At 47.8% G+C, this 19,808-nt stretch overlaps 1 long non-coding RNA gene across 1 annotated transcript in view; it reads left to right on the top strand.

Moving 5' to 3' along the window:
• Positions 1 to 19,064, top strand: part of LOC146185768 (uncharacterized) — a 180,943-nt gene extending 161,879 nt beyond the window's left edge. Inside the window, exon 4 of the long non-coding RNA XR_014708035.1 lies at positions 14,986 to 19,064. This is a non-coding gene — a long non-coding RNA (uncharacterized LOC146185768). The remainder of the gene's footprint in view (positions 1 to 14,985) is intronic.
• The last annotated feature ends 744 nt before the right edge of the window (positions 19,065 to 19,808 follow it).

The following is a 19,808-nucleotide window of genomic DNA, read 5'->3' as shown; positions in this document are numbered from 1 at the left end:
GTATACACGCTGCCGCGGCAGCCAACTGAGCCCCGCGCTCCCGGCCGGAAAAAAAAAGACAAGAGTCGCATCGGCCTCGTCCTCCCGGTGTAGGCTTTCTTCTCTCTCCCTTCACCTTTGGTTCCGTCTTTCCCTTCCCCCATGGGTGCGCTTATACCTCACCTAAGACTAACCGGAAAGCCCGCTGGCTCTTATCTGGACTCTCGTGCACGGACGGCAGGAGCCGTGTCTAAATCCAAAGCCATCAAGAGCTTCTCCGGGACGGACGAAGGGCGGCCTGTCTCCCATCGCTTGCCGCCCCTTTCTTCCCTTTTCGTTTTCCCGCGCTTTTCTTCTCTTTTCCGCGGTAATTTCTTTTTTTCCCACCTCTTCGCCATTTTTATTTTATTTTACAGATACGGGATGAGACAGCGGCGGCACTGACTCCCCTATACCGAACAGCGATGGGGAAGAAAGGGAAGAACGTTGTACCTCCCAGATTCCGACGTCAGATCCGGCTGCCGTGCGATCAGGTATACGGCGGCGCGAGGCTCAGGAGGCCAGAGACGACCGTGCTGCCGTCCGTCCTACACGGCCGGTCGGGCCAGGAGCGTCATCTAAATTACAATGAGCTGCTTAGGGAAGAACAAGCTCCATCCGGACGAAAAGAAAAACAAGCTCGGCTAGAAGCAAAAGCGGGCAGAAATAAGAACGGTCTTGGACTCCTGACAACGGACATTGAAAAGGAGAGAGGAGATAGCGTACGGCCGTTGACGCAAAAGGTAGGAGACGACAACGAAAGGCTATAGATAGAAATGGAAGGGAAAAAGGCCGAAAAATAAAGCAGCGGAGAAGCGACTGACTGGTGCAGGGAACACGAAACCCTGGACGGCGCAGACGTAAGGACGACGGCTTCTTCCTTCTCACCCCTCTTCCACGGTGGACCGTTGGTCAGTGACGGTCGTCGCCAGCCATTTTGCGCTGCTGGGGATACCTTCATTCATTTTTTCTGCTTTTCTGGGTTGTCGTACTTTACTGCAGCTCTCTTCGCTTTATCTTATTTGTACTGCATCGCGGCCTTGTATATAATCGGATGCCCGTCTATCTTCCTTGCACCGAGGAGATTCTCGATCAGGTCATCGGTATTCATCCATGATATTTTATTTTCTTTTTCGTCTAGAGATCTAGGAATACCGGTGTGCGCCCAGGAGCTAACTCACGTGTTCCCTGCTGCGTTGAATGCTGAGCAGTGCTTACATTACCTCGCAGCATGACGTAACAACTGTCTTTTCGCTCCCCTCTGGGGATTCTCCGAATCGGAATGGCACTTAAACGACATAGATGCAAAACTAAAATAGGATTAGGTAAAACATAATGAGAAAGCGTGCAACCAAAGAACCTGCCTCCTGGTGTTCTGTCTTTTATGTGAACACATAACACATCCGCACAGCAGCATACAATGTTTTCCTCTACGTCTCTAAACCCCCACTATACTGTAGTCGTCCCGTTAAAGTTCCCATTATGAGGTATCTGGTTAAAAGATCGACAATCGCCGATGGCGTTGTTTAAAATACCTAACAGGTGAAGTTTGAAACGCCTCATTCGGAAGATAGATATTTGTACGCAAGCAACATAAGAAGTTGCCCAAATAATTTCTCTGTTTCCGAGGAAACAACAGTTACATTTAAATTTACTTCACAATATACAACGAAGTGTTTACATTGCTAAAAGCATCCTTCTTGTGGGCGGATTGGTAAATTCAATGCCTCGGTCAAGCTGCGTTGCGCCGCCTTGAGACCTTAACTATGCGCGGGTCGTCGTCGTATGCGAACTGGCAGTCAGCGCTAATACTGCTCGGTAGATTTCCACACAAAAATGGTTTCGAGGTTTTCTTTATGTAAGTACTCTGCGTTTGCTTGACTGCTTAGCTATGCAGTGCCGAAAGAAGGGATAGATAGTACTATACCTTAAATCCCATCCTCTTCACGAAAAAAGCAAAATATATACTGGGATTTCTTTCGTCGCTTAAGCCTAGAAGTATCAAGCAAGTTAACATTTCCTTCTTTCACAGCAACAGTGATTGTGATGATCATGAAGATACTTTATGAAGCTGAGAACGAAAGCTGTCTTGAACACCTTATCTGAGCAGGCCAGAAACTTTCTTGACTCCATAGAAGCTGCAAGTCTGGTCCTGCGTTCGAGCATCATCTGCGCCCGTAGACACTGCTGGGACAGAAACTCATTCCACCACTCAGTCGTCGGATTAGCAATACATGAGATGGGTTCTTTTGACGGGCGGATATCCCGCTGTCCACAGTCGTCGAGAAGTGAGCTCGATGGAGTTCGTATATGATTCAGACTGGACAAATACGCCGGTTTCTCTGTGTATTGACAGTTCGTCGTTGTATTCTTTAGGATGGTCACATTGAATGTACCCCAAAGGACAGAACAACGGCGAACTTTGTTCCAGAAAAAACAAACGACGCCTCATTTCGCGTAGCAGCGCCTCATTCGGAGTTATAACGGGTAATCAAATCTCGAAATCGCGCAACAGTGCGCTGTACGAAAGAGAAATCAAAGGCAGAATTAGGAAAGCCCCTGCCACGCAGTGTGGAAAATGAAAAACCAGAGACAAAAGCCATTTCAGGCCGAGAAGAGGGAATCAGACAGAAAGAGGCGTGATGGATTCGCAAGTAACGTCATTCTTCTTGAGATTACCGAAGAAAGCCGGAAAAGGAAAAGGAGCATGTTTCTCTCTTTCGAGGCGCACGCTTAAAAGTAGGTTTATTGAACTTTCCACGTGTTCGGGGACCACGACATACCCACGGTCCCAAGCACACCTTCCCCTGGGCCCGCGCCAGATCAACCTCTCCTTCCTCTCCAATCACCTTCTCTCTCTCTCAAAGAGCGAACCGCGAGCACACCGCCTCATCCCGGGGGCAAGTCGTATGAAAGCCTCCTTCCACCACGGACGCGCCCGGCCGAACCACGTATGTAATAGGAGGGGGCATAAAACAATCCGGCCGCTGTCTCTTTTCAGTTCGAAGATAATGCATTTTCCAGGGTACAGCGTGTGCGTATAGTGCACGCCGAAACGAGTAGAAAAAATAGAAGTTGCCCGTGGTGGCGCCCGCTTCCTTCCGCAAGAACACGGCTGCAGTTTTCGCGAAGCGCTCGATCGTGATGGAGAAAAACTGAAATTGGGGTCTACCTTATTTCGGCCACATTCGAGTTCATAATCACAGAAAAGCCCTCGAAGCCAGCTCGCCATATCATACGTCAGGAATCCCCGAGGATTTACTGTTGATACATATACAGAGAAAGAGAGAGAAAAGGAGGGTTGTGGCATTGTGAGAAAAAAAGAAAACAAAACGAGAAAATATGCCCAGTGGAAATCACGCTCCAAATACACCTATTTATTAGTGAATCTTGCACAGACAGACATATAATATGCCTATGAAATCAGAGACAGTGCCGGTGAGCTTACTGTTGCCCAAGTGGAGAACATGATCGAAACCTCGATAACTGATGTTCCTGGATTAAGCGAACATGAGAAGATGTCTACGAGCGTTAATATAACTTCACAATAGGAAAGCGTAGGTACATGTTATATCCCTGCTGATCTTCCCAGGCACACACACAAAAAAGAGCTATTTTTCAGGCTACACATGCTGTATATTGCTTCACGGAAGTAGGGGCTAGCCTCCGGTGCATATATAATAAACCTTACCAAACCTTAACATTATCTAAATTACTGCATTCGTTGCTTCCTTTTCATTGAGTGTTGCATAGTGGTGGCCAATATACGCCATATTCCATATGTAGCAAATATCCCTTTGCTTTGTGTCGAAACTGACGTTGATGTTGAAGATCACCGGGAAACGAATGCAAGACAGCCTGAGGACATAACCCATATGTTAAATAATTGATTGATTGACTGTCACGTTATTTTATTTATTTTTAAGTGGATGATTTTGCTTCAGCGCCGATTTCCTGTAGTAAAGATGCGCATTGAAGATCACGCGTTTTGAATATGCTATTAATCAGCCCAACCGATAGTAATTATGTCTGCCTACGACACGACCATTCCTTCTGACTCCTCTCATTAAAACTATTAGATTTCCTACATTCTAGGGCGAAAAAGTATCGAACGAGATAAAGCGACCAGAAAAAGAGCAAGCAACATCACTTTGTCATTTTTGCTTTGGCGCGCAAAAGACCTTTCGGCTCAAGCTAGAAAATAAGACAGGATGCAGATGTAGATGCATCTAAAAGATGTACCTGCAGAGCTAATCCGAGAGAACCACACACTGTCTAAACACCCCGGCGTTTCTATGAAGCTCCACCTACTGTTTCCACAATCCGACGCTTGTGTAATTTTCACTGCCAACATTTCAGTCCATACGAAGAAGCGCATGTTGAGCGGGGGAGATGACCCCCTAGGCAACGCTGCACTCGAATTCACATCTTATCTCTAAGAAGAAGGCCTCAAAGGTACACAAAATATGAGGTGGTATACGGTTAAAAAAAATAAACAGAGAGTAGGCTGCCTTCCGCTTTAAGTACTCCATTATTTTTTCGATTGCCATCTTAAGCCACTTCATCCTCGCTCCTTCAATTCTTTTTTTTTTTTTTTTTTTTGTTTACCTCTTGATCGACCAACTATTGCTCAAGTGCACTTTCGATGAAGAGCACAGCACCGCGGAACAGAGGTCTTCTTCATTCCGGTGCTCTCCGCACATTGTAGACATTCCAATTCGTATCGATAGAGACAGCACCTCACTCAGCTGGTTTCCCCGTTTTTTTGTGTGTTCGTAAGGTATAGGTAGCTATGGGTACAAACGTTTCACGCCTGCGGAGAAGACAAACAAGCGAGCAACGAGATGACTGTGTACAGAGATGAAACGCACCAAGGAAGAAGGAACTTGAGCGAGACGGAAAGGGGAGGGGGGTAGGGAGGGGTATGAGAAAAGCTGGAGGACTCCCGGGAGGATTGGGCGGAGGACGTCGCTGTAGGAAGAAACGGAGGACAACGGGGAGATGAAAAACAAACAGAGAAAGACGTCGAGGGATGAGATACTGAGCGGTCCTGCAGCGCCGGACTCGACGGGGGGCCATTTACGAGCGAACGTTGAGCAACACTGCACACCTGAGACCCTCGGAGGACGCGGAGCCAATTCGGAACCTGACGGTCCGTGACTACAGATCCGGCCACCGTCTCGCGAGTCTCCCCTCTGTTCCAGCTCGGCCGCTGGGGAAGCGGGCAGCACGGCGGAGCTTCGCAGGGTCTCGAAACCTACCCTTGCCTTCCTCATGTCCATTTCTCTCTCTTTTGTCAAAGCGTAGCGCCGATTTGTCGTTTTTGTTTTGTTAGCTCCGCGCTTTCAGATCCAACGAAGCTACCTGATAAAGTGGTTCTCCATACTGAAAAGATTCCGTGTGCAAGTCTGCTAATTGCTGTCACAGGTGGGGATGAAGCGACACATAGCTTATGTATCGCTAGTAGCTGGTTAAACATAAGGCAATGCAATTCGCGCAAATTCAAATTGTTACAGTGCAGAACAAAACACAAAAAAACAGCCTTAACAAGAAACACAAAAAACAGCCTTAACAAGAAATTTTAGTATAGTTACCCTGAACACCAAGCAAAGCAATCAGTGGCAGATAGAAAAAAATATCAGGAGCTTGCCGAATATCCTCATTGGCACAGATATGCTTCAGTCTCTCTATGTGGGCTGCAGGGAATTGTAACGTTTCCTGTCCGTATATGCGCTTCTTCTTCGTGTTCCCTCAGACATGGCTGCTCAGTGGTCATGCCTGTTCTTAAATATCATCCACTATATAACGCCTGTCATAGCGTATATTGCTTAAAAGAAGTAATTGACGATGAGAAGAAAGAAACAAGAAGAAGCAGTTACTCTTACCGCCTACTTCTGTTGTTTGGCGAATCACAGAACAGTTTTGCATCTTACGCTTTCTTTTTGTTTAGGGATATCAAACAACGCATGACAGCATAAAAGCTTTTCAGCTTTTGTTGTCCTCCTCTGCGTCACTATTGCCACCCAACACTTTGCTTTTATTCCTACTATTGCTGCAGCCCCTACCTGTTATGTACAGCACGAGTCACTTTAAGAACCCACCTTTGTTGACTTTTTACGCGTGTTCTCACCCCTGCTTTCCTTCCCCAGAAAATCCCTCTACAATTCTTATCTTTTTTTTCCATCGGCTACATTTTTACCTTGCTCTAACTTGCGCGCCTAAATATGGACCCTTCTTTTCAATTCTCGCCTCCAGTGCCGCCCCTCTCAGCCTTTTCCTTCCTGTCCATAATTCTCTATCACTGCTTTCCTTACCTTTCTCGCAGTCCCACTAGACGCCCCCAGTTCCGCCGACGTTCTTCCGGAACCACGGTAAGAAGTACGGCCGCGAAAGACCATCCGAGACGAGAAGATAGAAGCGAAGGAATAGAAGCGGGAATGGAGACCTTCTGGCCTCCGAATCCCTACGGCACAGGTGAAGCGAGACTCCCCGAACGAAAAGGGTCAGAAACGATTTGTTAGCGTTTGGCCCCCGGCCTCAACTTTATTGCTCCTCGTGGCTTTCAGCGAGCGAGACGACGCTTCTGCGCCGACACTTTATTGTGCGCTCCTGTTAGTGGAACACTATCTCTCTCTCGCTCTGTCTGCAGGCGCTGATCTTCACTGAAAGGGTGCGCGCATAACGGAGCTGCCGCCCTGAAGTGCAGGCATTCTACACTACGGTACACTCACTGCGGCGTATATCTCATTGTCATCATCAGTATATATTCATCTTCCCTGGCAGTACGAGGTTTCTCTATAGCTTCGCTATCCCTACCTCATGTCGCATCTGCCACGTTATCGACGCGGATTTCCTTATTGCGGCAGCAATCGATACTTGGTCATACTCCTCCCACCTGTACTCATAAGTTACTTTTAATGTTGTACGGTTGTCTGTTTCTCTTAATCACAGTCCGAAATACTGACAAGAAGTGTACGCTGCGCAGCTGGGCAGGTCTATCTTGTAACGTTGAAATTGAGTCTGCTTCCTTTCCACTGCCCTCCGCACTGTGCAAAGACTTTTTTTTTTTTTTTTTTTTTTTTACGTATATTGCATCCCATCTTAAGCAAGCGGAAATATCGGTATTTTGAAATAACAAATGCGTTTTAAAGTTTGGTCGGGGCGGGGAGGGGGGGGGGGGGGAGGGGGGGGGGTTGTTTTTGCTCTGCTATTTGCGGTCTAGGAAACTCAAACGTTAGTTTTTAGAAATATTGATAAATAACCTGCTATGTAACATGTAAATATCTGACAAATTAACCTCAACTGATTCTTGTTTGATAATTGAGGCACGCTTAAGATGCCAATACCACCTCAGTTTTTTGAACATCGCCTTAGTCCTTCTGGTGTCAACACCCTTGCTTTGGGTATTCATTTTCTCAATAATTTCACTTCTTTTTTTTTCTGAGCTCATAAACTGAACGATACTGTAGCAAATAAGAAGTATACAACATGTTCTGCACTGAGATGAATGAAGAATTATTATACTCTCTCTTTATTTAAAATATTTTGTAGGCAAAAAGTGCACATAACAGCAGACCTTCCCTTGCTGACATTTCTATTTGCAATTATTTTTCATCATAAAACTCTGGATCTACACCATTAGACGAAGCTTGGGGTAGTATTTAACTTAGCTTAATTGATTTCCCAGTATTACTGCACCTAAAATCCCTTGAAATGATCCGTTAACCCGCAAATAAGTTACTCTAAAGCAACGAGTACTCAGATAAACTTGTTCTCATAATCAGCACGAGCGCAGCATAATGAAGTCAGGCAGACAAGTAATTTCCGGAATATATGGCGTAGATTTTCTTTACCATCACGAAATGCAGCAGGTGTGGCTAATTATGCATACAAGGTACTGAGTCATAACCAGCCTTTAGAAAAACTGCGAGAACAAAAAGAAAACTCAACAATAACTAAGTGACAGTTCTTTCTACTGAAACAAGTTCGCTATTACTGCATATCGCGACAGTTTCACAGAAATTTCGTGGCACCCGGCTCTCAAAAAGAAAGCTCATGCGGGAAACTAAGTGCATGGCTTTAGTGTGAAGACCTGTCGCGTAGTCCACCGCCGTGATGTCAGTGCAAGCTCGAATTGATTGGATGGGTGCGAGTTCAATTGCCCTACACTCAAGCGGGCGGTCGGCTTCCAAAGGATGAGCAGCTAGCTGCCAGCTTGCACGACACCGTGCGCCCCAAGCCGCTCACCGCTTGCGCAGACCACTCGCGTGGGGTTCAGGTGGTCTGACTCGCCCGGCCGGATTTGCCAGGGAGCATTTTGCATTCAAATGGATTCGCGAGGACGGAAGGACGCGGGCCAGTACAGGACGCATGGACACAACACTGCGCGCAGTGACGCATTCTCTCTATACGCGTGCATGGGTTTCGTATACCGCGCCTTTCGTATACACTTGTAGCGAAGGATCGACGCAGAGGAATGTGGCAAGCGGCATCTGTATTGTAATGCGCATGCCAAAGCTTCGATGTAGCTGTCCGTAGAGCTTCGCTGTTTTTTTTTTTTTTTTTTATTTTTTTTTTGCTTTGTTTCTTTTGCACGAAGACCGGGGGATTTGCGTTCAGCTGCCTAGCTCGAAGGTCACAAGTTCGAATCCTGGCCACAGATTCTATATTCGGATTGAAGCGAAGTTAATAACAAAATCCCTGTGGTATGTCAAGCCGGCTTCCTGTACTAATTCATTATGCGTCCTCCATCTGCCTGTTTCCTTTATACCTTTCTCATCTCTTCTCTCACGGTGCGTTTCTAGCGTGGAGAGCAAGGAGGGAGAATGTTACCACGCCTTGCTTTCTTTACAACCGTGCCCTCTGTCATTGTGCAGACTATAATATATGCGTCACGCGAAAAAGAACAGAAATTATTCTCACCTCCTTGTGCACGCGTCAACCCGCTTAAAGCATGCCAGCGCCGCGTACAGAACAACAAACGTCATCTCAAACGGACGCGAGCAAAGCGCAAGACCTCGTATGCGTTAGCTCGGCGCGCGCTATCTGGACAACCATAACTCATGCGACTCTATCACGCTCCCGCACCTGCATGCTTGGGCCGCTGGTGGTTTCCCTGCCAAGCAGAGGGCCAAAATAATTTCCCATCCAGTCTCTGATGCTCGCTAGCCGAAAAAAAAAAAAAAAAAAAAAAACAGCAAAGTCAAAGAGAAAAAGCGCAAAGGCTGTTGAGCAGTTCGTTGCATTCTGGAGAGCATGCGTTTTTATGAAAAGCAAGCGTAAACAGTGACGAAGACTGCGTGCGAGCGTAGTGCGCGCCCCCAAACAACGCATTTATTTAGACACTGCAATCACTTCGTGCAGCATGCGCCGCTCTCTCTGCTACTTCCGGCTCTGTCGAGCAAAGGTGCGCCCAGGAATGTTGCTGTTTTCAGCCCGTTTCGTTCTGGGAAAAGTATTCGTAGCATGGGAAAAGAATGGCGAAGCTTTCCGCGCTATTGCCCTCAGAAGGGCTGCACCTATACAGGCGCGCTGCTGAGCGGAAGTGGAGGCTATTACGCTCTCCATTTTACTGTGTATGCCTAAAACAATTGCGCCTGTATAGCTACAGCTGCGTGCTATAACAGTACAGAACACACGACATTAAGGAGTTGAAGCGCATATGGGTTGTAGAGCGAGAGTCGGCGCCGACGGGAAATAAAGGAAGCCTCGATGCGACACGCCTTTTGGGTGGGAAAGTAACGCGAAAAAAAAAAAAAAAAGATCCACTCAAAGAAAACGGAAGTGAACCTTCGAGAGATACGTGAGCGCATTTCCATTTTCGTCGAAATTGCGTCATGGGAGCCTGGCGTTCCTTGCAGTTCCGCCTGCAAGGAAGGCGTGCGCTGATAAGTCTGCTGCACGCGCGGCCATTTCGAAGCAGGCCAAGGTGTCGGGAGCGCGGAAAGAACAGCACGCGTGCGAAGGAATGCTGGAGTTGGGGGGCCTCGTACGGAAGAAACAAGAAGAGAGCGGCCTTGATTTATGCCACACCCACTCGCCTTTTATTGCGTTCCACGCGCGCGCGAGCGAGCGCTCGGCGATTCCGAGCGTACCCAAGTTCTCAACGTCTTCCCTGTCTGTTCCTTTCACTAGCTCCGGCGGCGGACCAGCTCGTTCCACCTGTTCAGTGGCGCAGTATATACCGGAAGAAAGGTTTTTTTCTTTTTTTCATTTGTATTAGTTCTTTTCCCTTTTCCATTCCCTGAATGAGCCTTTACACGGCCCATACTATTCAAAGCATTTCCTTTCAATCTCTTTGTGTTGAAGGTTTGCCTCCGGAAAGACACGAGCCATGCAGTTTGCGCCTGGGTATAGGGTAGGAATGACGTAACGGTGATCTGTCGCACTCGTATTTCCTGTGTGTGTGTGTGTGTGTGTGTGTGTGTGTGTGTGTGTGTGTGTGTGTGTGTGTGTGTGTGTGTGTGTGTGTGTGTGTGTGTGTGTGTGTGTGTGTGTGTGTGTGTGTGTGTGTGTGTGTGTGTGTGTGTGTGTGTGTGTGTGTGTGTGTGTGTGTGTGTGTGTGTGTGTGTGTGTGTGTGTGTGTGTGTGTGTGTGTGTGTGTGTGTGTGTGTGTGTGTGTGTGTGTGTGTGTGTGTGTGTGTGTGTGTGTGTGTGTGTGTGTGTGTGTGTGTGTGTGTGTGTGTGTGTGTGTGTGTGTGTGTGTGTGTGTGTGTGTGTGTGTGTGTGTGTGTGTGTGTGTGTGTGTGTGTGTGTGTGTGTGTGTGTGTGTGTGTGTGTGTGTGTGTGTGTGTGTGTGTGTGTGTGTGTGTGTGTGTGTGTGTGTGTGTGTGTGTGTGTGTGTGTGTGTGTGTGTGTGTGTGTGTGTGTGTGTGTGTGTGTGTGTGTGTGTGTGTGTGTGTGTGTGTGTGTGTGTGTGTGTGTGTGTGTGTGTGTGTGTGTGTGTGTGTGTGTGTGTGTGTGTGTGTGTGTGTGTGTGTGTGTGTGTGTGTGTGTGTGTGTGTGTGTGTGTGTGTGTGTGTGTGTGTGTGTGTGTGTGTGTGTGTGTGTGTGTGTGTGTGTGTGTGTGTGTGTGTGTGTGTGTGTGTGTGTGTGTGTGTGTGTGTGTGTGTGTGTGTGTGTGTGTGTGTGTGTGTGTGTGTGTGTGTGTGTGTGTGTGTGTGTGTGTGTGTGTGTGTGTGTGTGTGTGTGTGTGTGTGTGTGTGTGTGTGTGTGTGTGTGTGTGTGTGTGTGTGTGTGTGTGTGTGTGTGTGTGTGTGTGTGTGTGTGTGTGTGTGTGTGTGTGTGTGTGTGTGTGTGTGTGTGTGTGTGTGTGTGTGTGTGTGTGTGTGTGTGTGTGTGTGTGTGTGTGTGTGTGTGTGTGTGTGCGTGCGTGCGTGCGTGCGTGCGTGCGTGCGTGCGTGCGTGCGTGCGTGCGTGCGTGCGTGCGTGCGTGCGTGCGTGCGTGCAAAAAGTTTCGGCACTTTCGTTTGGCAGAAGCTGCCCCCTTTCACAAGTGCTTGTTTACTTCCTGTTCAATTTTCATCGGTAAAATGACCACTCTATCTCTGTCAAACAGCCTTGCTTTATTTTCGTCCTATAGCGCAGTGCAGGAGGCATTTTACTGTGATTCCTTTGTCTCCGGTGTAGGGCTTAGTCCATACGTGGCAAAATTATTTTTGAAAAGGAATTAAATTACATTACTAATTACTTTCCTGAAAATCGCAGAAAAGTAACTAAATTACATTACTCATTACTGTTCCGAAAAAGTAATGAAATTACATTACAATTACTTCGACTGAGTAATTCAATTACTTTCAAATTACTTTCTAGTTTTCATCCATGCAAAAACTAAGTAAAGCTAGTAAACTAAAACTAAGACGCACTATTCTGCTCAATTTTGTCTCCTTTTGCTGATCCGTCACGCTGGCTTCGGTTTGCCGAACGTCATTCCTGCTTTCGCGGCACTCTACTTTGTTGTCTATTGAAGGAGCAGTAGCGCACTTTAGTAAAAGTAATTTCAAAAAGGAATTAATTACTTTGGATGCGAAATTACTGTCAAAATGTAATTCATTACATTACTAAATTACCAAACCAAAAAGTAATTCATTACATTGCAAATTACCAGGAAAAGTAATTAAATTACAGTAATTTCATTACTGTAATTCAATTACTGCCATGTCTGGCTTAGTCGCTGTGCTTTCGTTGTCCATGCCTCTACACAAAGAGCAACTTTACTTTCTCAGTGAACGTTTCACTGTCATATAGGAGAGCAGCGAAGAAATAAAAAAATGATACTGATTAAGTCTGCGAACACCTACTGTTAGCTGTCCTACGGATTTAGTTGGCTCTATTCGTTGACTGTTTCGCGATAATATTAGGGCATCTGTGTTAAGCTTATTTCTTTAAAGTAGACGAAAAAGTTTGAAAGAAGCAATGCGCGCAATTAACTACATCGCGATCCCTATAACTAGCTTGCCATGTTATTTGCACAGGCCGGTGAATAACACTTGGATCAACAGCTGCTAAGTAATGCAACTCGGTTTGATGATAACTTATAAGGTAGCGCATAGTCAGCAGAGGCGCAAGCTATCATAGAAAACGCCATGTCCTCAGGGTGCAGAACACGCAGATATTTGCCGTTTGAAAGGCGGGGAATCCTAAAAGTTGTTCCGCTTTCCCGAACGCTGGAAAGAGAACCAAAACACAAGGAAACCAAAACCGAATGGCGGTGAAAAAAGGACAAGCGTAGATGTGTCACAGTGTCACGTCGCTTTTTTGCAGCGACGTATAGAGAAAGAGAAGAGCCGCTCACCCAGTCCAGTCATGCAGCACCGATCCCTGGGCTCGCGGACACGTTTTCCGCGCTACGCGTTCGGCAGGAAAAGGACAGCCACGGAAGTAAATACGAAAAATAAGGGAACGATTTAGGCCTTCTCCAAAGAGCGACAAAGAACAAAATAAGGCAAAAATAAAAAGGAGCCAGGTCGAGGGAAACTGAGGCAAAAGGTGAGGAGCTCTGAGCCCCTCACTTTACGTTTCCCTGCGCAGGTTGAGATCGGCGAATCCAGTGCAATCTAAAGATGCAAGGAGGCCAAAAAGAGGGCAGAGCGATAGACGCCCGAATCGAGGCTCTTGGCACCTCGGAATACGGCGTGAAGAAAGGCCCGAGCTGAACAGACAAACGCGCTCATGCAGCGAAGAAAATGCAGCCAAACAAAGCAAAAGGGAAACACCTGCAATAACAAAAGAAAAAAAAAAGAAAGAAATCCGGGAAAGGTGCAGCCTGCACGGTGTCGGAGTCGAAAGCCTCCATTCTTCTGTTGCGGAGGCGCCAGAACCGCTTTTGATACCTGCGCCCGAGACGGGTGCGGAATTCTTGATTTCCTCGGTTCCTCCTCAGTCAGCGGGTAGCTTCGCTTGTAGTGCAGCACGATGGGAGGCTGCATCCCGGCTGCCGCATGTGATTGTCGAGAACGCGGAGCGAGTCAGTAGAGGCATGACGCCATTGCAACAGCGGCGACCTGGTCGCGCGGCTTCCTTTGACCAATTTCCCGTTCTTCGTCATTCGTCCGCCGGGTGCAGATGATTCACACCGGTCGTACTATGGCGTGCAGTACAGACCCGGTGAGCTGCAATGTGAAACATCCACAAAGAGACAAGCTCTAAACTGGTATTGTGCGCTTGCGTACAAAACTAAAGTCGAACAAAGGATAAAAAGTAAATACTAAAAAGAAGGCGTGCCAACCAAGCCAGAGCGTAGCACCAGGATCCTTCGCTCAGGCGACTTATTTAAAGAAGTGATTTTAAATTAATTTTGACCATAACGTGTCATAATACCATAGTGGTAACAAGGCAGAACAAACCAGAGACGAAGAGGTAGACGTCCGTGCTATCTAGTCGTGCTCCAGACACCATTTTAAAAAATAAATGATCTAATAGCGTTGCCTGTTCATCTACGCTGCGGTTTCTACCTTGATGCTGAAAATGCGTCCAGGAGGAAAGCGAGGGGTATATTTACGAAAAAAATAAATAAATGAACAGGCGCTTAGATCGGCAGTCAGTGCGGTAGCACTAAACTACTTTCCGCGAGTATTTCGACATAATTTTTTTTTAATTGAATTATCGCAGCAGGCCCTCTTGGTTGCCTTAGTGAACACTAAAATCACTTTGAATACCCGACATCTCGAATACATCAACGCATCAGCGCTTGTAGCAAATATGACAATGAAGTTAGAACCATACATAGCTAAAGGAAGAAAGAAAACAGACAGCATGAAACAGTTGTATGCGTAAATCAACACCATATGCAATAAAAATGAGAAAAGAATAACTATAGAACGGAAACCAACGCTGCTTTCTCCTTGAAATTTTTCACCCGCATAGGAGCCGATATATATTGCACACACGCCCACCTTCACATCCTTTTTATTTATGCACGTATGTTTCATCCGCTATTTCAACTCCCCACAACTCGAAGAGCAAAGAGACCCCCTTCCCCTGCTGAGTGCGCCAGCCACAGCATGCCGGCGTCTCCTGGCCTCTTCGCCGCGCGTAAAGGTGAGAGAACTCACCGACCGACTCGGGCACGCCTGCCTGAGCACCGCGCGCGCGCGCGGCGGAAGGGTCCTCTCGCGTCACGGGCTCCTCGAAACGACAACCTGCCCGCTCTCTTCCAGCGCCATCGTGAGCGGGCGGCAGTGGCGAGCGCGTAGGAGCAGCCGGGAGGAATGCATATGCATTTTCCGCCCCTCCGACGCTGCCGTGCACCTCGGGCCGCACCAGCACCGAACCTTTCTCCACGAGCAGTTAGTTTTATCGCCCGCGCTCAGCTCCCGCTCTCACCTTCTCTTCCTAGCGCATGAGGATCCCTTTTTTCCCCCTTCGTCTTTGCATGCGACTTGCATCTCTGTATTGAGTCAGGCTTTTGCAGGGCCCCTTTCCATCCACCCCCGTTTTACGCTCCTTTCTCTCTGCTTCGTTGCGCAGTGCCTACAGCAAGCCGCCGCCCGCTCTGCGCCTCGCCAGCCGGGGTCCTGCGTATAAATGGCGTCCATTACACCTTGAAAGAAAAGCGGACCCCAGGCATCGCCGTCGACGTCCGCGGGGCAGGAGTGCTCGACGCTCGCAGCAGAGCACACGCTTGGCAGTTCCGGATTTAGAAAGCACAACCGGCGCGGAGGAAGCCAAGGTGTTCTCGGGCCCGCCTCGAGGAGTAAGGAGCCCCGCCGCCTTGCAGACATCTGTTTTCTGCTAAACGGTCCGGTGAACTGCGATGGGCGGCTTCTCTACCGCGCGGCACCGAGCTTCGCTGCTTAACCTGCTGCCTCTCTGCGGGGCGAAAGAAACATGTATATACATATTTTATAAATTTAGCCGCCACGTATGTCTTTAGGGGGAACCTCGCAGCTGCGGCGCGGAGTGTTGGCAGAAGAAGCGTGGGATACCGCGCGCATGTATAGCTGCGCCGGGCGGAGCATGTTTAGAATGAAATTTGACCGGCTTGATTCTGCCCCAGATCCACGGCAACAAAATTAGCACAGGTTTCATCCGTCAAAGCAGGCGACTTGACCGATTTTCAATGACAATAGCAGCCTAACGCCCCACTACTGGATTTCTCTCTTTCTCAATTTTAGTAATAATTCCAAACATGAAACCAAGCCGTGAGGTGATGGATTACTCGAATAAATCTATCGACAAGTTCAACCACTCGCTTTATGAACACCACGTGAACAGGTTTCCCTTCACGCCTGTGACATACGGGAAAACAATTTTAAGAATAGTTAATAAATATAGTGTGCACTGGGTACAAGCCCACGAACGCGATTCATCGAGTCAACATGAGGCGTGTGTAGACACGTAGATACGCCATCAGTTTTCTTTACATCTGGCAAGAGAGAGAGAGAGAAATAGTATAATGGAAAGGCAGGGAGGTTAACTGGGCGATGCCCAGTTGGCTACCCTACACGTGGTTAAGGGAAAAAGGGGAGAAAAGGGAAAGAAAGAGCGTCGAGCCAAGGAGTCGTTCACATGTACAGAGATCTAAAGTAAAACAGAGTAGAGAGCGTACAGTCCAAGCCTAGAACTCAACACCGAGTCCTTTAAATACTTAAGAAGCGCCTTCAATGCTTTCCTTTCTGATGAAGGTGTCATCCAAGGGACCAGGATCTTAGCTTCTGTAAGAGGGCGAGAGTCCAAGCTGCGGAGTGTAGCAGCCAGGAAGGCATGCTCACGCTCAAACTGAGGGCAGTCACAAAGTATGTGCCCAATAGTTTAACCACACATGCACTGCTCACGCGTTGGAGAGTCTCCCATTTCGATGAGATAGGAATAGGAACAATTGACAAATGTTTTGCATCAGTTATGGGCTGAGTGCACTGCGAGGTTATTATTATTATCGTTATGGAATATCATATATTGGACGCTACATGATGTTTCCCGTTTTAAGCGGCGTGTATAAAATAGTGTCTTCAAAAGTAAATACTGAGACAAGCACAGTAACTAAAAGCTATAACGCTAGCTCTTTCCTCAGTGTTGCGCCCTTGTCGGCGTCCGCAAACCTGCATGCCGCCCGGCACTCACCGGTACAAATGTGCCTCCTCCCGCCACCATGCACCCGCATACAAAGAAGATTATGTCATCATAAAGGCGCCGCTGTTGTGGCCTAATGATCAAAGGGTTCACTGCATTAGGTTCACTCTAACTTGAGTTCACTATTTTGCGAAAACAAGCCACCTGGCGCTGGATACAGGCGGCCACTTGATCAAGCTAACCCCTACCATCTTGCATGTCGTAACAGCGCAGCCCTTAGCGCAAGCCGATCAGAGCGCAAGGAGGTTCAAGAGCAGACAGCGTACATCTGACTGACAGCAAGATAAGTGGGCGTGGGGTCCGAATCTAACCAAAAAAAAAAAATAGAAGAGAGAGAGAGACGGAAAAGAAGTCACGCGGCAGGAGAAAAAGGATGGGCAAACAAGTGTCAGAAAACGGCCGCACAAACAACACCTATTCGCCGAGATCGGTTTTCCCTTTTCTCCGCTCCAGTGTTTTTACAACCCGGCAAGTCCTTCTCTTTAACAATCCAATTCTCCGGAACACGGCCTCCCTTACTTCCCCTATCGGGAGCACACCTTTCCTGGTCTAGGGAGGGGGAAACGAGTGCGGGAGAGAGACACTCCTTGCCGTGGCTCCAGATATAAATTCGACCGCCGGCGTGGTCTTCCTTCCTTCCTTGGGTCTCACAGAGAAGGAACGCGAACATCGGGAACATCGAACGGGAAGAACCGGCAAGAGAGGAAGCGCCGCTGCGTGAACGGTAGGCAGGACGGGAAAACGACAAAAGAGGTAAGGAGGTATCCGACGGGCGAAAAAAATAGGGAAACGAAAGGGAACAGCGAGAAACGCTGAAAGGGAAGAACCGATAAAGGTGGGACGGGTACACACCCGCTATCAAAACAGACGAGCTCCGAATAATAGAAAGAACACAGGCCTCACGCTTGGCTCGACAAACAGAACGGAGCCACTGATGGGGAAGGCGACAGCAAAGGAGGTAGGGGTGGAAAAGGGGAAAAGGGAGAAATGTGGAAGGTAGGAGCTCGCGTGGAATGATAGAGAAGAAACAGAGGATGGGGCAGAATGAAAGAAGGAGAGAGTGTGCGCGCTCCTAAGCGTGTGCTTTCATACCGCCGACGATCGGACGGACGGCCGGATGGACAGGTATCAGGAGAACGCGGGAGTGAGAGAGAGAGAGAGAGAGGAGGGAGATCGGCGACCTCCGTGAAGGCATCCCTCCCTTTTTTCGCGGGACGAGGATCCGCTCCCGCGCGTCTATAGAGCGGATCCCATTCCACAGTGCCAGCGCCGACGAGATCTGGCACGCTAAAAAAGAAGGCGAAAAAAAAAAAAGGAACGACACGAAGTTCGCAACAAGCAGAGTCTAAGAGATGAGAAGAATAGAAAGGCGGCCGGTAAGAACGTCACACAGTAAGATGAGACACAAAAAGTGTCTTGGCGAGGAGGAAGAGAGCTGAAGTAAGGAAGAATACGTGGCGCAGAACGAAGCCTGCCGGGAGAAACGAAAAGGTCAGAAAGGATATGGAAGGAAGCACGTCGAAAAGAAGTAAGGACCTAAAAACAGGCGAGGAAAAACAAAGGCTAACATAGAATAGGAAGCGAAGTGTAGCTGAGTACAGGCGAAACAGGGAAATTTGAGGGCGCAAAGAAAAATACAGTGAGGGAGGGAGGATAGCATGGAGCGAGAGAGAGACTCAAGCGCCAAAAGGGATCTGTGTCTTCTGTGACCGAAGCGCTCACGAAAATGAGATCTGGTGCGCGCTTCTCGCTCCAAACTCGCGTCGACCGCCACGGCCTGCGGTGCTGCCAATCAGCCGTTCACCTTACGCGGCGCTGTCACCGTCAGCGTGCTCTCTTTCCCCTCCGAAGTGGAAAACGACGGCAAGAGCAAAGAGGAAGGTGCGCGGAGAAGACCTGTCACCTCTGGGCGCCCGTGCCATTCGCTTGACTGCCTCGCTCGTCGCCCAAGCACAGCTTCACCTTACACTCCACATCCCGCATTCTCCCCGTCTCCCTACTCCACCTCCTGACGCCCATCTCCACCACGCTGCCAGTGATCCTGGAACGAATGCGATATCCGCGAGGTATATTCGTCGTTTCGCTCTTTACGCTTTTCGTGAGCATTGTTTTGCGTACTCGCCGGACAGCTCTCCGCGTTTCCGTGAGGTCGTCCTTATACAGCTCCTGTAGTCACTTTCTCTATCTTTTTGTGGGCCTCCATCGGCTTTGGAGGCCCGTACAGGTCGTAGCATTTCCTGTGGACCAATTAGTCTCTATATATTCCCTTTTGTCGTCTGGTTGTTTTTCAGTCCAATAAACGTTTCAGCGTTTCTCTACACGGCAGTTTTGTGTATAACGTTTGGTAGACGCAAAAATAACGTTCCAGCTTTGATCATTATTTGAATCATTATTTTCTGCGTCTTCATGTGATCACAGCTGATTTCATTAGGACTGTAATGAAGGTTTAGACATCCACAGCTGTTTGCTGAATGTATCTAAACGCAACTTCCCTCGCAGAAAAATTAAAACATAATGAATACATATTCGTCTCCTTTCTCCGATGGCGCACAGAAAACAGTCACATACTATAACTAGAGAACGGAGCTTTCTTTCGTCTGCCAAGAGAAAAAGTGCAAGATAAAGAAAGAGTATGCAATACAATTACTCATTACAGTACAAATAACGTAAGCGATTAAATATTTGAAGATACCCTAGAAAAGGAAAAACGAGCCCTTTTTCGGCTGGTGATCGTATGAAAAAAAGCATTGAATGGGACGTTCTCGAGCTAGCATAACAGTAGCAATAATGTTAAGCGTATTATAGAAAATACAGACCAAAGGGCCTCTTAATGTCGACATGTTGAGGGCACAACTAAACAAAAAGGAACGCCCAAAGTTTACAACAGGCACGAAATAAATCGTGACATGCAAAGACGTAGCAGGTATTTGCGAGCGTGAAACAGGTCTGAAAAATTTCACGATATCTATTGTAGGTTTCCTGTTCTACGATTTCACGCACAAGGAAAAGTAAACGCAAACACACACACACAAATATCGATAACGTCGTTTTGCTCTAAAGCTTGCCTGCTCAATCTGGATCACTGGTACAAAAACACGCCACAAGTTCGTCCATTACGACACCTGGCCTGGGGCTATACAGGTGCATTCCTCTCAACTCCTCCGCCGAAGAATTTTAGTGTCAGCATCGACGTCAGCGTCAGACAGTTGTAAAATTACGCT

This window comes from Amblyomma maculatum, chromosome 6, assembly GCF_055883805.1.
Source record: "Amblyomma maculatum isolate TAMU_Amacu chromosome 6, ASM5588380v1, whole genome shotgun sequence".
Lineage (NCBI taxonomy): Eukaryota > Metazoa > Arthropoda > Arachnida > Ixodida > Ixodidae > Amblyomma > Amblyomma maculatum.
This window is presented reverse-complemented; position numbering and strand designations above follow the sequence as displayed.